This window comes from Mobula hypostoma, chromosome 23, assembly GCF_963921235.1.
Source record: "Mobula hypostoma chromosome 23, sMobHyp1.1, whole genome shotgun sequence".
Taxonomy (NCBI): domain Eukaryota; kingdom Metazoa; phylum Chordata; class Chondrichthyes; order Myliobatiformes; family Myliobatidae; genus Mobula; species Mobula hypostoma.
Window position 1 is genome coordinate 25914418 of NC_086119.1, and position 27800 is coordinate 25942217.

A 27800-nucleotide genomic window follows, 5' to 3' on the forward strand; every position below is an offset into this window, starting at 1 on the left:
GTCGTTTACATAATTCATTATAGATTATATGTAAAAGTACATGAATAACATACATCATCACATAAACACATCATATTTGAGTGCCTCACTAAAGTAAAGACAAAACATATATATTCTCCTGTTCCCCATGTTTTTTATTTCAATAGCTTTTTTAGAGTTACAGATCGTAACAGTTTTAAAGTGGACACAATGATGGTCCTGATAATCTGCTGAACTAGAGATAATTTCCAGACAAGAAGTTATTTGTGAGATGTTCTTTAGTATGATAGAATATAGGAAAGCCTATGTCTGACCTGAGTAACTTGAGCCTATTAGCTGGCGGATTCAGAACAAAGAGATATTAATTACAACTTGACCCTTGCATTGAGGGCAATAAATTGATGCTGGCTTGGACCAGAGCCAGTGGGAAGCTGACACACATTAGCCCGATAGGTTGGAGCCAACGAGATTAAAACACGACATTTGAAATGGGAGGAGAGTATAAAAGTGAGAGGCTTCAAATACAAAGCGGAGGAAATCCTGAGATGAACTATTGCAAGGAAAACCCTCTGCCAAGGGGCTGGGAGAAGAAGGATCAATCATTTGGCCAATGGGAGATTGTCTATTTCAGTGTTGTAAATTGGAGAAGTGGTCTGAGGCTACGTCCACACTAGGCCAGATAAATCCGTAACTGAAGCTTTTTCTCTTTGTTTTGACCCGCCATCCACATTGAAATGGCGTTTTCCTCCCCCGAAAATGGAGCTTTTCAGAAACACTCTCCAGAGTGAATAAATCTGAAAACGCCTAACATCCGCGTAGTGTGTACGGGGTAACCGGCTATTTTTAAAACCGCTGTCATGACGTGCTGGAACAAATGGTGGTGGCAGCTTGGCATTTCATTGTTTTCTTGAATGCAACCTCCAACACCACAACAATATCTGACAATAGACGTGTAACAACCTAATGTAACATTGTATGGAAATACAAGATAACACTGATGCAGACATGTTTTATACATTTAGCAAGGCGCTTTATTAATGTATTGCTTGTGCAAACATTCAATAGATGCAATTGTCACTTTTGCTCAGTAACTCATTTTATTGCACATGTTAAATGCAGCAAAATAATACACAACGACATAGCAAACATAAAGGCAAACAAATAAGGTAACAGCAAATTTCACTTTTGCCCAGTAACAAGCCTTATTGCATTTAGTTGTAGCTGTCGTCCCTTTCATCGGTGAAGAGATTATGGCCGTAGGAAATGTTTCTGGACAAACGTGCACCAAGACTTTCGTTTGGCAATTTCCTTTTAAGTTTTTCTAGTTTCACTGGACAAACGTGCACCAAATATATCGTTTCCTCTTCGTTCGTTTTCTGTGTGTCCTGCACATGCCCAGTAGGAGGAGATTCGCCCAAATATCTGTTTTAATGTAGACAGAGGTATTTTCAAAAGCGCCTAGTGTGGACGCCTGTCGTTTTTACACAAAACCAGTGTTTTCAAAATTATCCGGTCTAGTGTGGACGTAGCCTGAGTGAGCATTGGTACAGAGTAACAATAGAATTCATGGATTAGGTTGTTGGTCCAAGGTCAACATAGTTACTTTGATGTTTGTGCAGAGACAATAAAGTGCAAATTTTGATTAATTAAGTTTCTGTAGTGAATTGCCTAAACTGGATAATAGCAACACACACAAAATGTTGGAGGAACTCAGCAGGTCAGGCCCAGCATCTATGGAAATAAATAAACAGTCAATGTTTCAGGCCGAGACCCTCCCTCAGGGCTAGAAAGAAAGACACCAGAATAAAAAGGTAGAGGGAGAGGATGGAGGATAGCTAGAAAGTAATAGGTGAAGCCAGGTGGTAGGAAAGATAAAGGGCTGGAGAGGTAGGATCTGCTAGGAGAGGAGAATGGACCAGAGGAAGGAGAAGAGGACCCAGGGGGAAGTGATAGGCAGGTGAGAAAAGGTAAGAGGCCAGAGTGGGCAATATCAGAAGAGGGGAAGGGAAAGGAAATATTATTTTACTGGAAGGAGAAATCAATATTCATGTCATCAGATTGGAGGCTATCCAGACAGAATATAAGGTGTTTGTCATCCACTCCGAGTGTGGCCTCATCTTGGTACAAAAGAAGGCCATGGACTGACATGTTGGAATGGGAATCAGAGTTAATGTGTTTGGCCACTGAGAAGATCCACCTTTTGCTGCTCAGCGAAGTGATCCCCCGATATTTAATGGGTCTCACCAGTGTAGAGGAGGCTGCATCAGGAGCACTAGACGCAATAGATGAACCCAACAGTTTCGCAGATGAAATATTGCCTCACCTGGAAGGACTATTTGGGGCCCTGAACGGAGGTGAGGGAGGTGGTGAGCAGGTAGGTGTGGCACTTTGCCGGCTTGCAACGATAAGTGCCGGGAGAGAGATTAATGGGGAGGAACGAATGTACAAGGGAACCACACGGGGAGCGATCCCTGCAGAAAATGGGGAGGGGGAGGAGGTAAAGGTATGTTTAATAGTAGGAACCCTTTGGAGATGGTGAAGGTTGTGGAGGATGATGTGTTAGATGTGGAGGCTCATGGATGGTAGGTTAGGACAAGAGGAACTCTATCACTGCTAAGGCTGCGGAAAGATGGAGTGAGCGCAGACGCAAGAGAAATGTAGGAGATGTGGGTGAGGGCAGCATCAATGGTGGACGAAGGCAAGCCTCATTCTTTGAAGAAGGAGACATCTCTGGTGTTCTGGAAAGAAAAACCAAATCCTAGGAACAGATGTGGTAGAGAACAAGGAAATGAGAAAAGGGAATAGCATTTTTACAGGAGACACGGTAGGAAGAGATATAGTCTAGATAACCGTGGGAATTGGTAGGTTTAAAAAAGATGATGGTCAACATTTTGTCTCCAGAAATAGTGACAGAGAGATCGAGAAAGAGGAGGGAGGTGTCAGAAATCAAAGTTCAAAGTTTAAAGTAAAATTTATTATAAGAGTACATACATGTCACCACATCCAACCCTGAGATTCTTTTTCTGTGGCATACTTAGGAAATCTATAGAACGGTAATTGTAAACAGGATCAATGGACAACAATTTGTGTATATGTAAATATAAATAAATAGCAGTAAATACCGAGCATGAAATAGTAAGATAAAGAGTTCTTAACATGAGACCTATCGGTTGTAGGAACACCAGAAGTAGAATGAGTGTAGTTATCCCTTTTGGTCGAGAGCCTGATGGTTGAGTGGTAGTAACTACTCTCGAACTTGGTGGTGCAAGTCCTGAGGCACCTGTACCTTCTACCTAATGGCAGTAGTGAGAAAAGGGTACGGCCTAGGTGGTGAGGATCTTTATAATAAAGGCTGCTTTTCTACAACAACATTTCATGTAGCTGTGCTCAATGGTTGAGAAGGTTTTACCCGTGATGTACTGGGCTCAGTCCACTATCTTTTGTAGGATTTTCTGCTCAAAGACCTTGGTGTTCCCATACCAGCCTGTAATGCAGCCAGTCAGCACACTTTCCACCACACATCCATAGAAGTTTGCCAAGGTTTTTGATGATATTCTGAATCTCTGCAGACTCCTGAGGAAGTGGAGGTGTTGTCATGCTTTCTTCGTAATAATGCAAAAATGGTTCGAGAAAAGGGAGGGAGGTTAGAAATGGATCGAAAAGGGCTAGGAAGGTGTCGAAAATGGATCAAGAAAGGGGTGGGAGGTATCAGAAGTTGATCGAGAAATGGGAGGGAGCTATCAGAAAGGGATGCAGGTGTCATCAAGCCTAAATACAACAGTAAAATAGGGAAAATATTCAGCAGGTCAGGCTGCATCTGTAGGAAGGTGAACAGAGTTAGCATTTCAGATCAGAGACCATTCATCGAGTTTCAGGCCAAAATATTAACTCAACTTCTCTTCTGATGGATATGGCCTGATGTGCTGAGTATTTCCAGCATTTTCTGTTTTTTATTTCAGATTTCCAATATTAGATTTTTGTGATTATCATCGAAGCATGCACAACAGAATGCGATAAGCTGAATACAGTAATCCTATATAAATAACATCATCTCCAAATTCAACATAATTGTTTGGCATTAAAAAGATTACTTTGAACCTAGATTGAAAAACTACAAGTCACTTCATTTAATAGTGATGAACCTGCAACCATGATTACACAGAACAAATAACCAATAAATGGACTCTTATCTTTGTTGGAGTGCTGTTTAAAGCAAACAATAGTCGAAAGGTAAATGTGTACTAGAGTATTGCTTCAACAACTGAGACAAAAATTTATACAATAGAGTTTAAATCCCACCATGGCATTTAGAGAATTAGTAAGTTATATAAAAATCCAGGGGTAGTATACAAACATAAGACCATAAGACATAGGTGCAGAATTGGGCCATTAGGCCCATGAAATCTGCTCTACCATTTCATCATGGCTGATTTATTATCCCTCTTAATCTCACTCTCCTGCCTATTCCCCATAACCTATGATGCCCTTACTAATCAAGAACCTATCAACCTCTGCTTTAATATACCTAATATTTGAGCCTCCACAGTCATCTGTGGCCAGGATGGATGTGATTGGGCAATTCCTCTGTCATTCAAGCTTAGGGCGTGAGGTACAATCAGTAACTATGCATGACATCACATCCATAACTTACATGCAACTCTCCTCTACTCACTGAATCTTTCTAGACAAATTATCCTCATTTCTCAGGAGAAATTACTGTCGATGCTATTTTCTCCACTCTTCAGGTTGATGAGTATATTTGCTTTGTTTGCTCACAATGAGGAGTCTGCTGTTGTGCATAGTCCTAACCCTCATCCAGTTCATTGGCTCATGCAGCAATGTGATTAAATATGCAGTTAAGATATGTCTTGCAGTGACAAAAATGATAAAGTTTACAGATGTTGTAATATCCCAATCTGTTTACCACTGTCCTGTGGGAGAGAAATCTGCTGCCTAGATCTGGTCTGTAAGTCAGTCGAGACTAATATATTGTCATCTCTTAACTGCTTTCAGTTGTCAAGACAAACAGGGATCGACGATAAATGCCAACCTTGCCTTCAATGTTCACATTTTGAGAGTCAGTTAATAAAAGGAAGATAGCCATAATAAAGCCACAAGAAACAAGAAAAGAACCGAGACAACCATCTACACCATCTCAAGCTCAACAAAAATAAATGAGAAATCAATAAAAGTGTGCTTCAACAACCTCAGCGCAGCCTAACAGCCATGCCTGATAGACACACAGAGACCACTTTATTAGGTATCTCCTGTACCTAACAAAGGGACCCCTGAGTGTATGTTCATGGTCTTCTGCTGCTGTATCCCATCCACTTCAAAGTTCGACGTGTTGTGCTTTCAGAGATGCTCTTCTGCACACCACTTTTGTAATGCATGGTTATTTGAATACTATTGCCTTCCTGTTGGCTTGTACCAGTCTGGCTTTCACCGGATGGCAGGAAGTTCAAGAGTCTAGCTTAATGATCAGAAGTTTTGAGAAGGAGCACTGAAAGGAAGCACGCTGGGAGCTACAGGCTCTTCTCCAGTTTTGTTTTAATGATTCTACTGGTATTACTTGCTGTACATGTCACTTTCATAAGCTAAACCAGTAAATGAGACAAACTCAAAGTTCTAGGTTCTAAGTTCAAGGTAAATTTATTATCAAAGTACTTGTAGGTATATTTAATAAATCCAATAACCATAATCGAATCAATGAAACACCGCACCAACAGGGCAGACAATTAGTGCGCAAAAGACAACAAACTGTGCAAGTACAAAAAGAATGAAAAAAAAAATAATCATAACAAATAAATAAGAAATAAATATCAAGGACATGGGATGAAGAGTTTTTGAAAGTGAGTCTTTGGTTTATGGGAACAATTCAGTAATGGGCCAAGTGAGGTTGAGTGGTTATCCCCACTGGTTCAAAAACCTGATGATGAGTGGTAATAACTGTTTCTGAACTTGTGGGGATGAGCCCTGAAGTTCCTTTACCCTCTTCTTGATGGCAGCAGTGAGAAGTGAGCAAGACATGGGTGATGAGGGTCCCTGATGATGGATGCTGCTTTCCTGGGACAACACTTTCTGTTGATCAGAATAATTATCAGAATCAGGTTTGACATCACTGGCATATGTCATGAAATTTGTTGTTATGCAGAAGCAGTACATTGCAATATATAATAAGGACTGTGGCTTTCAGTAAGAAGTATATATATTGAATTAAATAAGTAGTGTAAAAATGCAGTGAGGTAGTGTTCATGGGTTCAATGTCTATTCAGAAGACAATGGTGAGGAGGGCTTCACCTGTGATGGACTGCACCCTTAGTTTCTGTGGGATTTCCCATTCAAGGGCATTAGTGTTCCTTCCCCCCCGCCATTATCATACATCATCCTTACCTAACACAAACAACGTTTCTACCATTGCAGTGCTCTTTGCTAATACCACAGAAAGGTGATGTCTGAATACCCATCTCAACTTGATATAGTCCTCTAGTGATAATAACATCTGTTGCAGACCAGTCTCAATAATACTCACAATTACACTAGAACCAGGGATACATAGTGCTTACGTTCAGGTTACTGGTCGAGATTGGAGACACAGGAGATTGAGGACACTGGAACCTGGAGCAACACACATGCATGGCTTTAAAATGAAACATTGACCATTTCTTTTCTCCCATGAATGTTACTTGACCGTCTGAGTTCTTCCAGCAGGTTGTCAGTTACTGCTCTAGATTTATTGACTGTATCTGTTTGACTTACAGTCTACCCACCCAACACACTTAGCCCTCAGGAGCTTCTGATATCAGGCGACAACACAATGATGACACAAAGCTTGTGCATGTTGAAGAGGATGTAAAGAAGCGTCAAGGCAGGCTGAGTGAAGGCAAGAACATGGCACAGGAAACATGACAGCTTCTCTATTTTATTACACAGATAACATGTTGAGTGATTCACTAATGTTAATGTTCAAAGTGACTAAGGTACCCTTACGTATAAACTTCTGAAAGCCAATATGCAGGTGCAGACACAGATTAGGAAGGCAAATGTTATGTTGTCTTTTGTTATGAGAGCATGTGAGTAGAGAAGTCGAGATATCTTGTGGCAGTACTTGTTCAGACGGCTCCTGGAATATTGCGAAGAGTTTTAGCTTTCTCACCTGAAAAGAATATGTTTGCTACAGAGGGAATTCAGTGAGGATTCACTGAACTCTTTCCAGGGATGGTGCATTTACCATACATAGTGTAAAACTGAGTCAATTAGCCCAGTATTCTCCAGAATTTAGAAAGGAATTTCATTAAAACACAATATTTCTATTCAGTTTCATAGGGGCATGCAGAAATGATGATTCCTCCAACTGAGGAATCTAGAACCATGGTCACAATCTCAGTATAAGAATAGGACTGAGATGATCTTGCAGAGGATAGTGAACATTTAGAATTCTGTTGGACTACCTAGGACTGAGATGACCATGCAAAGGATAATAGACATCCTATAGAGCCTCAGTCATTGAGGTCATTCAAAACAAAGTTTGGTAGATTGCTAGACAATAAGGGAATGAAGCAGTATAAAAACAGTACAGATAAATAGCTTCAGTGGGATGATTGGTCATGGTGTTAATGAATGGTGAGACTTTCAAGGGCTAGATGGATTTCTCCTATCCTATTCATATTATTATGGTTTTCTAAAAACTGAATCTCTTAAGAGGCTTTGCAATATGTAGCTCCCTACCAGCCGTTAAGAAATAATTTAGAAAAGGGTCAATGAGGTTGATATTGGTCGGGATCAAGATATTACCTTGCTTGTAAAATATGAGCTTATACTTTAAATGCAGTGAAAGGGTTTGTAGCGATTTTGCTAATCTCTGTAGAGTTTGTTTTGGTCCTGCTTTCTGGTTTTTTATGGCCTTTCCTAAATCAGATGCAGTAGTCATTAACATTGTCTCTGAAAGGAATCCAATCACAGATTGGCTACCTCATGAGCAAGGGATGGATCAGGATTCTTCAGGGTATCATCTAGTGCCAATAGTAACTGGACCTTGGAGTGTTTTTTTTTCTGATGCTCAGTCTCCTTTCAGAGGAGCTTTGAAGAATCGCAGTCAAAACAGCAAGGTGTACTGCTCGAGTTTTTAATTCCCAACTCCAGTTCGTGATTTATAACAAACTGGGCAGAATTAACTTCATTAGGATAATATATTATATTTTCAACAGATATTATCAATGCTCTTAGCACTTATTATAAATTACTTATGCTAATATCCATTCACAAATTCCAGACTCAGCTAATATTTACTATGTGTGAATGTTATGCAGATAGATTGCTTGGGATGAACATCCTCATTTGAACAAATGTGTTGCGATGTTTTAAATTTTTAAATAAATATTCGGTGAAAGTCAAAACAATTTCATGTGACACTTTGCCTCTTTGCAAGCTTGCAGCATGTAAGGTGTCTGTACAAGTTAAACACACATCAAAGTTGCTGGTGAACGCAGCAGGCCAGGTAGCATCTCTAGAAAGAGGTACAGTCGACGTTTCGGGCCGAGACCCTTCGTCAGGACTAACTGAATTCTTCCTTCAGTTAGTCCTGACGAAGGGTCTTGGCCCGAAACGTCGACTGTACCTCTTTCTAGAGATACTGCCTGGTCTGCTGAGTTCACCAGCAACTTTGATGTGTGTTGCTTGAATTTCCAGCATCTGCAGAATTCCTCGTGTTTGCGAAGTTAAACACTGTAGGTTTGTTAAATGTTTGCTAATAGTGCCTGGATTCTTTCTGGCCTCAGGCACAGTGGGATGAGAACTGTCTCTGTGTGTTTTGCTATTCTTGTGGATTAAACCTCTATTTACTGAGCCACCTTTCGCTCAGTTCTTGGGACTTCACCTAGACCGAGGAACTGCAATCGATCAGTGCCTAGGACAGACCCAGGGTGATTTCACAAGTCGGAATTTGGAAATCCACCGACAACAGTGTCAATCAAGACCAATGACGACTACAATCAAGCAGAGACTCAGGATCGTGAGCACTGAAATCTTTGTGGAAGTCTTTGTAACTTATTATGCAGTATTTAGTGTGGTTTATTGGTGCTTTCTGATTTATGATAAATTAGGCAAGTTTCTTTCTCGCGTTTGTATGTTTATTACCACATTTCCTGGACATTCGAATTGTTTGGGTCTTTTGCTCAACCCCCCATTACAATCAATTCATCCTCTCATAGAACCGTGCATGCTACTGAGAGCGACTGTGATGATTAAAACTTCCCGCTACTGGTCTTCATTGTCCAGTGTGTAATTACATCCCCCGCTACATATTGGCTATCAAGGCCCTGCTTTTCTGATGTTTTGATTAGAAGATGGACCATCTATTTCTTATGCATTTTATTGTTATCTCTTCACGTGGGCCTGGGCTGTGAGCTCTCAGTTTAAATGAGGTGTCACAAATTGGGTGCTGTGTTCTGCTGTCAAAGATTCACAGAATGCAAGCTTCTTGCTTGTTAAGTTTCCAAGATCGTACTTCTCTGAAACTTTACTTCTCTAATTTAACCGCTATCTCCACAAGTTTACAGATCCAAACCCACCAAAGTTCAGACCTACCCTTGACTGGTAGAGTAAGGCAGTGTGCTTCCTCCCACCCCCCCCCCCCCATGTTAAGCTGTATGTTAAGAGGTGCCTAGCACTAGCTGCTTGGCTGGGAGGGGATGGTTTGGGATAACCTGCAATTTTTACCGCTGTAACTGTGGATCCACTTTAAAAAACAAACCTAGGGACTGGAAGGGATGCAGAAAGGAGGTGGGCAGTAACACTCTTCGATGGAACTTGCTTGAGGATATTAGGCAGAGAAAGACTCGCATCACAAATCAAGCCAAATCTGTCCAGAGGGAATGGGAGAATCTGGAAGAATTTTGCCTGCAGTTTCACTTGCCCACTCTTGTGGAAAAAGATCAGAAGGATGCGCCGAGTAAGTAATTGTGCCCACTCAGAACTTCCACTCATACACTCGCAACCTAATAATTATGAGTGTGCACTAGACAGGGAGCTATTCTTTATTCTTCAGTCAGACCTCCGCTTTCAACATCCAGAAGACCTCCCCGCAATGTAGCTCTCTGATCTACACACTTTTCAAGACACCTATTCACGGATGGAGACATAAGGATGGCTTCTTTTCAAAATACAAAGTGATTACTCAGTTCAGCTCATTGTGAAGGAAGAATTGAGAGAAAAAGAGCTGCGAGAGTTAGCTATTTTACAGAGCAGTGGAAGTACCAGGAACTAGCAATGTGATTGAAAAGTTATCAGAAATCTGACAGAGTAAAGCCATCAGGTGCTCAATTGCTTCATTAGATGCATTAAACATCAATCAGTTAAGCCCAATTTCAAATGAATTTTTTTTATTTATTAATTTACGGGATGCGGGCATCACCAGATAAGCCAGCATTTATTGCCCATCCCTAGTTGCCCTTGAGGAGGGAGCTGCCTTCTTGAATCGCTGCAGTCCCTGAGGTGTAGGTACACCCACAGTGCTGTTAGGGAGGGTTAGAGAGGGAATTCCATGATCTTGACCCAGCGACAATGAAGGAACAGTGATATGTTTCCAAGTCAGGATGGTGAGTGACTTGGAGGGGGATTTCCAAGTGGTGGTGTTCCCAAGTATCTGCTGTTCTCGTCCTTCTGGATGGTAGTAGTTGCAGGTCTGGAAGGTGCTGCCTTAGTTTGGTGTGTTGTTGCAGTGCATCTTGTAGATAGTACATACTGTTGCAACTGTTCGTCAATGGTAGAGGGATTAGATGGATGTCTTAGTACTTTTCCCATCTCTTCCCCTGTTACATCTGAGAATCACTCTCTGGTTATCCCCTCATCCAGATGACTTTTCCCCTCTGAAGTTAGATACTTCTTTGCCCAATTACTATCTCTGATTCCTGGTTGGAACGATGCTTCCTTTATGCTCCAACCTGGTCTTTTCCATCCCTATAGTGAAGCTTTCTACTATCCTCCAATCCTTTCAACTCCATCCTCAACCTCCTGTGATCCATGACCCAACGATGATTTTGTTTGCTAGCTCACAATAGTGGAAATCACTAAATAAAAGCCTTCATACTTACAAAGGATTCAAGCTCTGTTCTATGGCAAATTACATCTTGGGCGACAGAATTTCACTACCATAGTTGGGTGGTGGATTTGTGATATTACTGGATCTCCCATAATACTGGAATGTCATCCCAAATTGAGGTTGGAGGGAATATATCAGACAAAGAATATGCAAACTATGAAATATCTCTTTAAGTTTTAACCATTGTTGAGTAGCCATCATTCTTTTTAACCAAGTTTTCCAATTGTTATGAAAAGTTCCACCTCTCTTCCCTGGAAGATCCTTTATAATGAAGTTATAATTTGGTTCTCTTTCATCAGATAAGACGATATCTGAAATAACTTAAGAAGGATTTATTCTGGATTCTGTGATTTTCTCTACAAAATACTTTTGCCTTTTTAAATTATTCAAAGCGTATGAACATTAAATCTACTGGAGTTATTGAAATATCTGGAATGCAAGTTTCTATAGCACCTTTTAGATATTTTATGCCCTTTATTATCTCCATTGCTTGAATTAAACAGTCCATTGTTAAGACCACATATGCAGTATTGAAAAAAGTCATTGGAAGCCGTTTAGAGAAAACTGCTGCGAGAGTTGGCTATTACTTGACTAAAATCTATAATGGGTTAGTTCTGTTATGAAGAAATGTTGTTCAGGGTAGGCTTGTACGCATTGGAATTTTGAGGAGCGAGCGGCAACTTGATTGAAATGTATAAGACCCTGTAGAGTTTTGACATGGTGGATATGGAGAGGACGTTTCCACTTGTGAGGAAACCTTGAATCATGGATTACAGTTTAGAGTTAACAAGACATTCATTTATGACAGTTTTGAAGCAAACTACTTTCTCTCATTGGGTCTTAGAATCATACAGTGTAGAAACAGGCAAATGGGGCCCAAGTAACACCTATGTGGCCAAATAGTTAAGGCATCGGACTAGCGACCTGAAGGTCGGGAGTTCGAGCCCCAGCCGAGGGAATGTGTTGTGTCCTTGAGCAAGGCACTTAATTACATATTGCTCTGCCACAACACTGGTGCCAAGCTGTATGGGTCCTAATGCCCTTCCCTTGGACAACATTGGTGTCGTGGAGAGGGGAGAGTTGCAGCTTGGGCAACTGCTGGTCTTCCATACAACCTTGCCCAGGCCTGCGCCCTGGAGAGTGAAGACTTTCCAGGCGCAGATCCATGGTCTCGCAAGGCTAATGGATGCCTTTAAACACCTGCTGACAGAGATATCTATGTATGTTAATCCAATTTTCTTGCACTTGGCCCATATCCTTTTATTCCTTTTCTATCCATGCATTTGTCCAAATATTTTTTTTAAATGCAGTGATTGGACTTGCCTCAACCACCACCTGGGAACTTGTTCTACATGCCCACTGTCCTCTCTGTGACAAACTTGCCCCAAGGATCTCATTCAAATATCTTTCCTTTCTCCTTATATCTATGCTGTCTAGTTTTAGGTTCCCCTGCTATAGGGAAAAAAAAACTGTAATTGTCTACCCTACATATGTCCCTCATAATTTTATAAATGCTGATGACTTCAGCCTCTTTCTAGTGCTATGAAATCCTTTCTGTGGTCTGGTAAACTCAACTACACATAATATTCTAAGTGTTGTCTTGCCAATGAGTTGTCAACCTGCAACAGTGATGTCCCAATTTTTATATGCAATGACCTGATCTATATGGAGTTGTGATTACAGTCAGGTGAGACATAATCTTATTTAATTGAGCAGCTTAAGATGTTGAATCGCTTACCCTTGCTCCCAATTTGTATGCTTGCAAGAAATCCATCCCTATGAAAGCCACCTCATCTTTCAAGCCCTGGTCATTCACTAATTTTTTTTTACAGCATCATTATCAATGAAGGCATGCTGTCTCTTTCTCTAGTTTACCTCCCCTTTTCTGAGAATCCGCCCCAGAAAATTTTTATCTTAAATTGGGTCTCAGTCTTGTAATGATCAAGCATCTTCTTATTTATGTTCTTAAATTGACTGAAGTGTTTTGGTAACCTTATTTACATATGCACATTTAGTGTTAAACTTATATCAGTCAAATTCTGCTTATCATTACATAAATTCCTCAATTCCACTACAGTCTGGACTTTCCTATTTAATAGTGTAACAGTTGCCTCATCAGAATCCTTCCTTGTGTGACCCTTGGGTTTGGCTATCAGTGTTAATCTAGGGATCGATAGCCTCCGGATTAGCCAAACCTGAGGAATCTTGTTTGGGTGGATGCTGCGTGATGTGTTCCTCTGTTACAAATCAGTACCACAAAATAACAAACAGTACACAATATGCAATTAAATGATTGAGCTTCATAATTCTTAATTTGACTCTAGGGTTAGTAAAGAAGCAAAAAAGAATAAGGGCCCATTCTCATGAAACAGTCAAATGTGCAAAGTTGGAGCTCACTGTTTTCCCGTCTGTTCCTTCTCCATTGATTCCCCCCCTCCCCTCCAGGCATCGTTGACCCCCGACCCCATTCCAAGTCTGCTCCGTCCTGCAGTCTATGACTTCCCCATTCCGGCGCCTTCTCTCTCCATCTTTTGCCAAACAAAAGACCACAGAACCTTCTCTCGGGTACAAAAGAAAGAAAAACACCTCCCCTCATTGGCCAGTGCACATTCCAAAGCACCCGTTATCTCTAGTCATATCTCAAACACTGTGTTACATGACATTAAGCTAGGTCATTACACTTGTCTTATTTTTTCTAATGTAATATCTTTTCTCTGGTCTCAGTCATATATTTTTCCATTTAAATAGAACATGTCCCAAGAAATCTCTCCCTTCACCCATTTCTTCTGAAACTTCTGCCTCCCTTTGAGCCCTGCATTAAATTAACTCACTGTTCAATTATGTGCTAATCTGTGCATAAGGTTTAATTCACAATCCAGAGATTATTAGCTATGAGGCCTTGTATTTTAATACTAATAATTTAAAATGCAAAAATACTTGTTTTCATCTTTAAAGGGGCAGAACTGTTGATGTTAAACATTTAGTTGTGAACAGTCTCCACATTATAAAGGATATAGAGGTTTTGGAGAAGGTACAAAAAGTTTACTTGAATAATACAATACTGACAATTTATATGTATTCAGAAATGTTGAACAGTCAATAGTTCTTTTCTCTCAAAAAAGGGAGATTAAGAAGCCTTTAGGGTTATGAGCTTGATGAGTAGGCATAAAGAAACTGTTCCATTTTTTGGGTGGGAATGAGAACTAAGGACATTAAATAAGAAAATGGTAACCAATAAAAATAGTAGGGAATTTAGAAGAATTGTTTCTCGGCCTCAACATGTTTAAAATGTGGAACTTATTTCACACATAGTAATTGTGGAAAAAGCATGGATATGTTATACATGAACATATAAGAGAGAATAAAATAGAAGAAGTGCTACCGAGAATGGATGGAAAAGCTCCTGAAGAGCTTTCATAACTACTGACAACAACCTATTAAATGTAAAAGCCCATTTCTGCATTGTCACTATCATGTAATTCTTTCTCCTTGTAGATTCACTTATCTATGTTTATTCAACTACTTTCTTTAATGCTTTCAGGAAATGAATAACCTTTATACCTTTTTATAGTTGCTTAAATAATTCATTTGACTGTGAAGGGTCTTATTCCTTTCAGAAAAGTAATTGCCAAAGGAGAGTTTTCCAATACACTGAGTGGCCAATTTATTAGGTACACCTTCATATCTGCTCATTAATGCAAATAACTAAACAGCCAATCATGTGACAGCAACTCAATGCATAAAAGCATGCAGACATGGTCAAGAGGTTCAGTTGCTGTTCAGACCAAACATCAGAATGGGGAAGAAATGTGATCTAAGTGATTTTGACTGTGGAATGATTGTTGGTGCCAGATGGGGTGGTTTGAATATCTGAGAGACAGCTGGACTCCTGGGATTTTCACACATATCAGTCTCTGGAGTTTACAGAGAATGGTGCAAAAAAAAAATCACAAAAACATTCAGTAAGCCGCAGCTCTGTGGGTCAAAACCATGTTAATGAGAAGAATTCAGAGGAGAATGGCCAGACTGGTTCACGCTGACAGGAAGGCGACAGTAACTGAAATGAAGACATGTTACAACAGAAGAGCATCTCTGAATGCACAACCTGTCAAACCTTGAAGTGGATAGGCTACAGTAGCAGAGGACCAGGACATACACACAGTGGCCTCTTTATTAGTTACATGAGGTACCTAATAAAGTGGCCACTGAGTGCATGTGTTTGGTTTCACAAAATGCGCCCTTCATATTTTAGAACTTTGAATATATCTCAATGCTTCAGAAATGACAATGGTTTTCTATAGAAAATGTACTGCAAATGTAGAAATTACATTGACCTCCATGAATTAATGTTTGTCTCCATGCACAGATTTCTTCCATAATAAGCAACTGTTAGTCTTGTGAGACCATGGATTTGCAGCTTGGAAGGTTTTCCAAGGTGCAGCCTGGGCAAGATTGTATGGAAGACCGGCAGTTGCAAGTGTCCCCTCTCCACACCACCGATATTGTCCAAGGGAAGAGAACTAGGGACGATACAGCTTGGCACTGGTGTCGTCGCAGAGCAATGTGTGGTTAAGTGCCTTGCTCAGGGACACAACAGGTTGCCTCAGCTGAGGCTCGAACTAGCGACCTTCAGATCACTAGACCGACGCCTAAACCACCTGGCCATGCACCATAAATGCTCACCGTAAAGCTCATTACTAGTTTTTAGTTTCATCATTTGTTCTATGAACACCTAATATTCCTCAATTTTATAAATTGTATTTTAATTTTGGAGTTATTTTGCAATTACAAAAAACTGTATTGGGTAAATTAAATATGGTGTCAACATTTTGTGACCTTAATATCACATCAATTTGATGACATAAAGATGTAACACTAATCTAGTAAGCATTAATTTATGGCATATTTTAACTATAAATATAGAAGATATTAAACATCTTAAAATTAAACATAAGTGGCACTAATGAATGCAAACAGATCTGATTCACACAGAAATTTTTTCTTAGTACAACACATATGCCAGTTGTCCTGTATATTTTCTTCAGTAAATATAGCATATTTGTAAGTATGAGTTTTAAGTTTTATGTTATTCTGTTTCCAGAAGAATACCAAGTTAAAATACCTTATATTTCACAAATTTGATCCACAATAATTTACATTTCTTTTATGTTTTTAACATTGTAAGTTATTGCCAGACCGTCAGAACATCACTGGAAAATAATTGTCATTGAGGCAAATTTCAGGTTTGATGAGCAAAAATCCGGTCAAGGGTGTAAGTTTTAAGAGGAAAAGAAATGCAGGGGATTAAGAATGGAATTTATAAACTTAGGGCCTAGGGAGATAAAGGCATGGAAGCCAGTGACGGTATTAATATAAGGACTGCCCGTGAAGCTAGTATTGGTGGAATACTGACATCTTTGAGGGTTAAATGACCAAGGGAGGAGGTGTGTAACATGCAGTGAAGGGAGAAATCATGGTAGAGCCAATACTAATTGGGTATCAGTGCAGATCAGTGAGCATGAGAAGACGGGCTTTAGGAGAACACACTGACTGGAGCATCAGAACAAAGAGCACAATGAAGGAAGGTCACAAGATCAATATTTGGTCAGTTTGAATGCGAGGAAATTGTTTTGTGCTGATATAGCCCTGTGAACGATGCCATTGTAAATTATGTCACTAAGAACAATCAGGAGAACAGAATAAGTAAGTGAAGATGTTTTGCAAACTCTCATTTTCTGGACAAAACACTTTCAAAGAATTGTGAAGCACAGGTACCCCTTACAATTAAAGAACACTCGGGGTGATAAGAAAATATGTGTTCTTGTTCATCTCATCTTGGATGTTACAGTAATTGTGATAGGTGATCAGCATTGATGGGGCTTAGGTCTCAGTAAGGATGGGAAAAAAAGAAGGAAATAGATGTATCTTATTTAATCCTCAAGTGAATGACAGCTTGAATGATTTACCTCAGAATCATGAGTTCTTGGGCTGAGACAAGAATGATAAAAGCCTTAACAAGGCTGGAAAAGTTGAGCAAAAGAAGAGCTGCCTGAGACATTGATAGTGATAAATTGGGAACAACATTCACAAAGAAGGGTGGCTCTGAGTTCAGAACATAAAGAAGACTACCTACGGAAGTGAATGTCTCCAGTTTCATCTCAGTCCAAGTGAGACTTGTGATTAAACGTAAGCAGTAGAACAATCAAAGTAAGTCGTAGGCATGCGCATTGAAGTAACTCCAATGTTAATAAAGGTTATGTTGTAGTAACCCCTGGTTTAAGGTCTTTTGTTGGACGTATCAATGATACTTTATAGAGCTAATTGTAAGCATGAGACTTGAAACTACATACCTTGACAGTGGAAGTCAAGCATCTACCCTTCACAATGACAGAAAAAACTCGTTTTCTCAGACGATTTTATGTTTGAATTTGGAGAAAATTAGAAGTAACCTTTATGATTCTTCATTTAAATTTGAACAGATTTGGGGACCTTTTATTCGATATTTTCATTTAATGTAATATTTACCCTTCTTGTTTTTTTTTTCACTGTTTTTAATGGAGGTCGGGATTGAGGACGTGATTTTAAGTTTAACTCTGTTTGGTTTCAAGTTAGCCCATTGCTTTGCCTTGCTTTTAGTTAGCTGCACGGTGGGTTTTTTTTGGGGTTTTTTTTTCCTTTTTTTTTCCATTGATATATATAAAATTTAGTATACTATTATGTTATCTTGGTTTCTTATGCTTAAATTACATTGTTTGTAGTATTTTCTTTTTGGTATTGTTATCTTTTGGAATTTTATTATACTTTAACATTGTATTAATGTTTATATGGCTTACCTTTTTTGTATACTTACTCAATAAAAAGATTTAAAAAGAAAGAAAAAACTGCAGAAGCTGGAATTTGGAGCGCATGATGCAGGTGAAGTGTCTTGACCCAAAAAACTCAGCTGTCCATTTGCCTTTCAGATGATGCCTGATCCATCAAATTTCTCCAGCAGCTCTTGTTTTGTATCTGTTCTTCACATGCCAGTTCAGAGAATAATTTTGATTGGCTATTAAACTAGAGTAGCTCTAAACCAGCTTGAGAAATGAGGATGCTCTTGAACAGACTCTATACAAGACTAATATGCTTCCTTGCTAAATTACTGGTTCAGAGGGTCAAAGGTTCAAAGTAAATTTATGATCAAGGTAACTACATGTCGTCATAAACTACCTTGAGATTCATTTCCTTGCAAACGTTCACAGTAGAACAAAGAAGCACAATAGAGTGAATGGAAACCACACACAAAGACGAACAAGTAATTAATGTGCAAAAGATGACAAACTGTGCAAATACAGTAAGTAAATGATACTGAGGACTTGTGTAATAGAGTCTTTGAATGTGTGTCCTTAGCTTGTGTTCAGTGATCAGTTCAATGGTGAAATGAGTGAAGTTATCCATACTGATTCAGGAACTGGATGATTGAAGGACAATTACTGTTCCTTATCCTGATGTTGTGGGACCTAAGGCTGCTGTACCTCCTTCCTAAAAGTAGCAGCGAGAGGAGAGCATGGTCTGGATGGTCCTTCACGATGGATGCTGCTTTCTTGTGGCAACGCTCCTTGTGGATGTCCTCAGTGGTGGGGAAGGCTTTTCCTGTGATGGACTGGCTGAATCCAACAATTCTTGGAGGTTTTTCCAGCCAAGATACTCTCCACTGTGCATCAATAGAAGTTTGTTAAAATTTTTAGCGCCATGCTGAATCATACCATGCCTTCTCTGAAATGGCACTTACGTGCAGGTCCCAGGGCAGACCCTCTGATATGAAAACACCAAGGAATTTTAAGTTACTAACCCTCTCTTCTTCTGATTCCCCTTAATATGGACCCTCCTGATTTCTTCCTCTTGTAGTCAACGGTCAACTCTTCAGTTTTGCTGATGTTGAGTGAGAGGTGAGACAGATTGGTGGAGAATCTGACTGCCTGATGAAAACTACCTCTTTGTGTTCAGATTTTTATAAGCTGTCTAAGACATCGGTATGTAATTTTGTGGATTCCAACAAGGTTGTATTAAATTATCTAGTCTGCACACCAAGGGAGTTAAGTGCCATCAATAACAACAAAGACAGATGAAGCAAAAATCTGAAGTGCAGGATATTCATACAAATGTGTTGCTATAAAGATCTTTCTCCCGAGACTGTCTAAAATAATGTTTAATGTGAACATTGGAACAGAGTCAATTTATTTACTGTAATCCGTTACTAAAAGATTCCTCTGTCAGCAAGAATAGATGCATATATTGAAAGATACTAGATTTACAAGACTGAACTATATAAGAACAGTAGATATTCATTTGATGAAACTGCTGAAACAATGGGTTCAGTATGTTATGAAACATTAAGCAGATATAAAGAGAATCCTGCGGACCGCAAACATTAATGAGCAGATTAACCTTCAGGGATTGTTGTTATTTATGGATTTGAGAATTTAAGATAAAATGTTATTAAATTTATGGGGGGTAACTAAATAAAAACTGGGAATGGAATAATTACCATTATGAAACCTAACTACCTACATTCATTAACTGATGTTCATGTAAAATATATCAATATAATATATACTTTACAGAGAAAGATAAGACTAAAAGAAAGCCTGTTTAAGGCAAAATCAAAGTAGGATAACTTATGTTTTTTTATGATCATCAGGAGCTTTAGTCAGGTTAAAGGATTCTTCCATAAAATCTATAAGCACTGAGTATCACGTTATTGGGGGTTTGTATTTCTACCTGTTTAAGCACAGTGACCAGATTGTATATCATTTAGATGCCTGCCAGATTGGGCTCATCACTGTTTACCACACAAATAATTGGAACTGAGCAACAGAGCTTAAGTGCTGAATGAGCTGAAGAAATGTGAGCCTTGTTGTTAAATCTTGTAAAGGGAAGATGTGTGAGTGTGGGTGTCGAAGCAGACAGACCCCATCTTGAGGCTGGGAAGATCTCTGTTGCAGCTGGTGGGAAGCAGAGAGTGGTGGCTTGAATGAGAGCATGAACCATTCCAGCCCCCGTTGGAGAAATTCTGCTTCGGCTCAACCCACAAGAAAAGATTTCATTACCGAAGGGGCCTTATAAGTCTTCTTCTGTCCAAACACCACTTCAGACTTCTTATGCAGGATGCCTTGGGAATGGGTCAGGACTTTTAAAGGCTTCTGGAAGCATTATCAGTTTAAGATTGGAAGCTGCAGGAATACGAGGAAGTTCTGATATGCCAGCTCCGCAGCCCATCTTTTTGCTGCAGGGAGGCAGAACTAAGCTTGCCCCTGCCTGACACAGTAATTCAGACCAGTATAATTATGCCAAATCTGAGAACCATTTCATATTGTGCTGATGTTATGTCAAGATTTGTTTTGAATTCCATGCTTTTTTTTATTGCAAAATAATTTGTTTACTTTTACCGGTGTAACTTAAACAAGTAATTGTTATCCAATGACAATAATCAATGAAGGTAACTCATATAGAAACATAGAAAATAGGTGCAGGAGTAGGCCATTCGGCCCTTCGAGCCTGCACCACCATTTATTATGATCATGGCTGATCATCCAACTCAGAACCCCGCCCCAGCCTTCCCTCCATACCCACTGAACCCTGTAGCCACAAAGGCCATATCTAACTCCCTCTTAAACATAGCCAATGAACTGACCTCAACAGTTTCCTGTGGCAGAGAATTCCACAGATTCACCACTCTCTGTGTGAAGAAGTTTTTCCTAATCTCGGTCCTAAAAGGCTTCCCCTCTATCCTCAAACTGTGACCCCTCGTTCTGGACTTCCCCAACATCGGGAACAATCTTCCTGCATCCAGCCTGTCCAATCCCTTTAGGATCTTATACGTTTCAATCAGATCCCCCCTCAATCTTCTAAATTCCAACGAGTACAAGCCCAGTCTTTCTTCATATGAAAGTCCTGCCATCCCAGGAATCAATCTGGTGAACCTTCTTTGTACTCCCTCTATGGCAAAGATGTCTTTCCTCAGATTAGGGGACCAAAACTGCACACAATACTCCAGGTGTGGTCTCACCAAGGCCTTGTACAACTGCAGTAGTACCTCCCTGCTCCTGTACTCGAATCCTCTCGCTATAAATGCCAGCATACCATTCGCCTTTTTCACCGCCTGCTGTACCTGCATGCCCACTTTCAATGACTGGTGTATAATGACACCCAGGTCTCGTTGCACCTCCCCTTTTCCTAATCGGCCACCATTCAGATAATAATCTGTTTTCCTATTTTTGCCACCAAAGTGGATAACTTCACATTTATCCATATTAAATTGCATCTGCCATGAGTTTGCCCACTCACCCAACCTATCCAAGTCACCCTGCATCCTCTTAGCATCCTCCTCACTGCTAACACTGCCACCCAGCTTCGTGTCATCCGCAAACTTGGAGATGCTGCATTTAATTCCCTCATCCAAGTCATTAATATATATTGTAAACAACTGGGGTCCCAGCACTGAGCCTTGCGGTACCCCACTAGTCACCGCCTGCCATTCTGAAAAGGTCCCGTTTATTCCCACTCTTTGCTTCCTGTCTGCTAACCAATTCTCCACCCACACCAATACCTTACCCCTAATACCGTGTGCTTTAAGTTTGCACACTAATCTCCTGTGTGGGACCTTGTCAAAAGCCTTTTGAAAATCCAAATATACCACATCCACTGGTTCTCCCCTATCCACTCTACTAGTTACATCCTCAAAAAATTCTATGAGATTCGTCAGACATGATTTTCCTTTCACAAATCCATGCTGACTTTGTCCGATCATTTCACCGCTTTCCAAATGTGCTGTTATCACATCCTTGATAACTGACTCCAGCTGTTTCCCCACCACCGACGTTAGGCTAACTGGTCTATAATTCCCCGGTTTCTCTCTCCCTCCTTTTTTAAAAACTGGGGTTACATTAGCCACCCTCCAATCCTCAGGAACTAGTCCAGAATCTAACGTGTTTTGAAAAATTATCACTAATGCATCCACTATTTCTTGGGCTACTTCCTTAAGCACTCTAGGATGCAGACCATCTGGCCCTGGGTATTTATCTGCCTTCAATCCCTTCAATTTACCTAACACCATTTCCCTACTAACATGTATTTCACTCAGTTCCTCCATCTCACTGGACCCTCTGTCCCTTACTATTTCTGGAAGATTATTTATGTCCTCCTTAGTGAAGACAGAACCAAAGTAATTATTCAATTGGTCTGCCATGTCCTTGCTCCCCATAATCAATTCACCTGTTTCTGTCTGCAGGGGACCTACATTTGTCTTTACCAGTCTTTTCCTTTTTACATATCTATAAAAGCTTTTACATTCCATTTTTATGTTCCCCGCCAGTTTTCTCTCATAATCTTTTTTCCCCTTCCTAATTAAGCCCTTTGTCCTCCTCTGCTGAACTCTGAATTTCTCCCAGTCCTCAGGTGAGCCACTTTCTCTGGCTAATTTGTATGCTACTTCTTTGGAATTGATACTATCCCTAATTTCTCTTGTCAGCCATGGGTGCACTACCTTCCTTGATTTATTCTTTTGCCAAACTGGGATGAACAATTGTTGTAGTTCATCCATGCAACCTTTAAATGCTTGCCATTGCATATCCACCGTCAATCCTTTAAGTGTCATTTGCCAGTCTATCTTAGCTAATTCACGTCTCATACCTTCAAAGTTACCCCTCTTTAAGTTCAGAACCTTTGTTTCTGAATTAACTATCTCACTCTCCATCTTAATGAAGAATTCCACCATATTATGGTCACTCTTACCCAAGGGGCCTCTCACGACAAGATCGCTAATTAACCCTTCCTCATTGCTCAAAACCCAGTCCAGAATAGCCTGCTCTCTAGTCGGTTCCTCGACATGTTGGTTCAAAAAACCATCCCGCATACATTCCAAGAAATCCTCTTCCTCAGCACCTTTACCAATTTGGTTCACCCAGTCTACATGTAGATTGAAGTCACCCATTATAACTGCTGTTCCTTTATTGCACACATTTCTAATTTCCTGTTTAATACCATCTCCGACCTCACTACTACTGTTAGGTGGCCTGTACACAACTCCCACCAGCGTCTTCTGCCCCTTAGTGTTACGCAGCTCTACCCATATCGATTCCACATCTTCCAATTATTTCCTTCACTGAACTTCATGGACATGGGTGGAAGCAAAACCTGAAAGGTGTAATTTCACTTGGAGCTGAGACTTTGACTAAAGTTACACAGAATGTGCAGCTGGGGTGTGATAGAAGCTGATAGATTAGGGACACTTAAGAGACTCTTGGGTAGTCACTTGGACGATAGAAAAATGGAGGACTCAGTGGGAAGGAAGCGATAGATTGATGTTGGAGTAGGTTAAAAGATTACACAACTTTGTGAACTGAATAGCCTGTATAATGCTGTAATGCTCTATGTTCTATATAAGAAATGTGGCTGGCTTTGGACTATATTGCATTAAAACCAAAAGGGAAAGCAGGTCTTTCCTGACCTAGGTAAGAACTCAGAAAGGTTTCCTAATGGAGATAAGAGCTCACCTACCTGAAATGTGTTTTGTTTGTTTGTTTGTTTGTTTGTTTGTTTGTTTGTTTATTTATTTATTGAACTACAGCATGGAATAGGACCTTCTGGCCCTCCGAGCCGTCCAGCAATCCCCTGATTTAATCCTAGTCCAATCATGGGACAATTTACAATGAGCAATTAACCTACCAACCGGTACATCTTTGGACTGTGAGAGGAAAACAGAGAACCCATAGGAAACTCACACAGTCATAGGGAGAACATACAAATTTCTTACAGACAGCGGCGGGAATTGAACCTGGGTCGCTGTTACTATAAAGCATTGTGCTAGCCAATATGCTACCATGCTGCCCTATTTATTCAGTTTCTCTCCACAGATGCTGCCTAAGTAACTCCTCTATTATCTATTTTTACTTCAGATTTCCAGTATCTGCAGCTGTTTGCTTTCCTTCATATTAGTAGTGAGTAAACACATAGAATAATTTAGTTTTTTGTTTGTTATTTGGGATCTGAGCATTGTGTGCAAAGCCTGCATTTATTGTCCATTCCTGTTTGCTCTCCACGAGCTGCTTTATTGGACTGTTGCATGGTATTGGGTAGAGAATTCAAGTATTTAGATCCATCGATGATGACGGGTGAGTGATCTACTTCAATGGAAACACGAATAGCCAGGAAAGAAAAAGCCTACAAAAGTAGTGGGTAGAGCCCAGTGTGTCACTGTTAACGCCCTCCCCACCAATGAACACATTTACAAGGAATGCTGGATAGTGGAGGCCCATTATAAATGATCCCCACCATCCAGGCCATGTTCTCCTCTCATTGCTGCCTTCAGGAAGGAGGTACAAGAGCCTCAGGACCCACAGGCGTAGGAACAGTTATTACCCCTCAATTATCAGGCTCCTGAACCACTGTGGATAACTTCACTCACACCAATACTAAACTGATTCCACAACCTATGGACTCAGTTTCAATGACTCCACAACTCATATTTTCACATGTTATTACTTGTTTACTTATCATTATTATTATTATTTTTTTTGCATTTGCACTATTTGTTGCCTTGTGCACATTGTTTGTTTGTCCATTTTTTTTGTAGTTTTTCACTGATTCTATTGTGTTACTTCATATTTACTACGAATGCCTGCAAGAAAATGAATCTCAGGTTAGAATATGGTGACATATATATATACACTTTGATAATAATGGTAGTTTGCACATTGACATCAGCAATGAGTGCAAATTGGAAGGGAACCAGACTTGTGCCCTGTAGAAGCTGATGGTGTTCTCATCCATCTCTACCCTTTTTCTTCTTAGTGGAAGGGGTTGTGGATTTTGGAGATGCTGTTGGATTAGCTCCTGAAAATAACTGCGATGCATGTTTTAAATGGTACACATAGCACCTGCTGTGCACCAGTGGTGATAGGAATGAATAATTAGGGTGCTTGATGCAGTGCCAGCCGTGCAGGCTGACTTGCCCAGGATAGTGTTCAGTTGTTGAAGCTGCAGTCATCCAAGTAACTGCAAGGCACTCTATCACACTCCGGACCTGTGTCTTGTAGATGGTGGAAAAGCATGGGGGCGTAGGAAGACAAGTCACTCACAGCAAAGTATTCATCTTTGATCTGCTCTTGAATCCACAGTATTTATATGGCTGGTTCAGTGGAGCTTGTGGTCAGGATGTTAATGGTGGGTACTGATGGAATGTAGAATTTTGACTCTCTCTTGGCCGGACAACTTCAAGTGATCCCCTGGTGTTGGAATAATTGACGACTAGCAAAAATCACCATCTTTCTTTATGGAAGGTATGTGTCCAAAGCTTCAAATGTCATCCTCAAAGTTCAAAGTTCAAAGTAAAGGTATTATCAAAGTACCCATATGTCACCTTGTACTACCCTGAATGTAGATATCATGGTAGGATGGGTATCCTCTTGATACCATTGCCTTCATCTTGCCTTGATGCCACACTTGGTCAAGTGCAGTGTTGATCTCAGGGGCAGTCATTTGATTTGGTCTCACCCCTAAGAACTCAGCTCTTTCATGTATATCTGAACGAGGTCTAGGGCTGATTGATGAGTTTGTGGCCTAAGGTAGAAGGAGTCAATTTTAGAAAACCTAGCACATTTATTTTTCAGCATAGTCCCCTCCTACATTTACACACTTAGTCCAGTGGTCGTGGAGCATACAAATCTTGGACCTCCAGAAAGTGTCTACAGATGGGTGATTGATAAGTTCGTGGCCTAAGGTAGAAGGAGATGAGTTAAAAACGCAAACACGAGGAAATCTGCAGATGCTGGAATTTCAAGCAGCACACATAAAAGTTGCTGGTGAACACAACAGGCAAGGCCGCATGAGCTAGACAGCTCTCGTTACATACACATGCAGGTCAACTCTTTGAGTGATTATGCAGAAAGTTTGAAGTTAATAACTCACCTCCTTCTGCCTGAGGCCACAAACTTATCAATCACTCCTGATGAGTTATTAACTGATGAGTTAAGTGTGTAAATGTGTAAATGAAGGAGGGGACTGCATTGAACTAAAAAGTGTCTAAAATTGACTCCTTCTACCCTAGGCCACGAACTTATCAATCACCCCTCGTAGAATGAGATCTGATGAAAATCTTATCAAAAGAAATTCTACTGATGAGAGAGCAGCATGGCCTTTTGGAAGTGAGAGAATAATAAAATGATCAATGATACAGTAAGGCTCTTAAATAATTTCTCAGGATTCTATGATTTATTCTTAGTCAGAACACTCAGAAATATCAAATCCCCTTCAAGCAATTATCAACTGATGGATCTATTTGCTACTGAGAACATTTAATACTAACACTGCAATTGTTTAGGAAACTGTTTTACTGCATTAAGATGTTGGAATATAAGATTCCAAAGGACCTCCTATAATTATATAGAAGTCTGATGAAACCCTACTTACAGTACTATGTCTAGCTTAAGTCAGCTTCTTGCCTTGGGGGTGGGTGGGTGATGGAACAAGGATTCACTTGATAGATTGATTGATTGATATATTCCCTGGACCAAGAAGTAATTGAGCAGAACTTGCTTTTATCATCTGCCATTAAAAAGAGTGAGAGTTGATCACATTGACCTGCTACTACTAAAATATTACTCAATGCCATACATTATTGAACATATAGTCCCATCAACACAAATGAACTCCTAGACTGTGACCTTCTTGGATGATATGCAGATAAATGCTGGAAGACTGTTTCCTGCCCAGTCTGTCTAGATTAGAGTTAGGAGTCAGACATTTAGGGCTGAGAAGAGAAATGATCATTCAAAGAGTTGTGAAACTTTATGATTTTTTATCCTCCAGGGATGAGTTTGTCGATGATTATATTCAGCACTGAGATTGATAAATGTCTGAACACAAGGACAATGATGGGAGATTGGAATGAGGCTAGAAATGGAGAGATGATGCTCTCCATTCCTTGTTGAATTGTAGAGCAGACTCAAGGGACCCCAAGCTTGTAATACATTTTATGTTATTATGATTCAAGATTTCACAAGTAATTATGCAATAGCAGTATTTGTCACAAGAATGTTGAAGTGTTTTTTTTTACTTCACTGCCGTAATAAGCTAGTTCATCTTCATTATACCATGAACAGAAAGTGTTTTCTGTTTAATTGGTGTAAGTCTCACATTTTGTGGGCTTTCAGTCAGTTTATCCCTTAATAGAGAGAATTGTTTTATGAGTCTATCTTCAAGGATATGCACTGTAATTATAAAAGGTGCACTCTTTTGGCATTGTTACAACTAGTATTGAAAAAACAAAGTTTTATTAATTATATACTGTATCTAAAGAAGTAGTGGATTTGCATTTACATAGATTTTTTTGTAAACTGTTCATCTGACCTTGCAAGGATTTGTGCAGGAATTTGAACACATCACTGAGTTCACTAGGTTGATTTCATTCCACGATATTCCTCTTAGCACGTAGCCATATGAGGGCTATATTTGGCAGCATAAAATAATTAATTAACTCCAGTTGCAACTACGAAATCTCTTAACACGTTGATCAATCTTCACTTTCGTTCTTTGCCTTTTCACCTGCAGCTTGAAACCCTCAGCTGCTCTTCTGGCATCTATGGCTATTTGTTATATTAACTAAGTTGAATATGTAGGGTGTGCATTTATTCAGATTGTACATTGGATTAGAGGGCATAGGGCACTGTGTGTCTGCTATTTCACT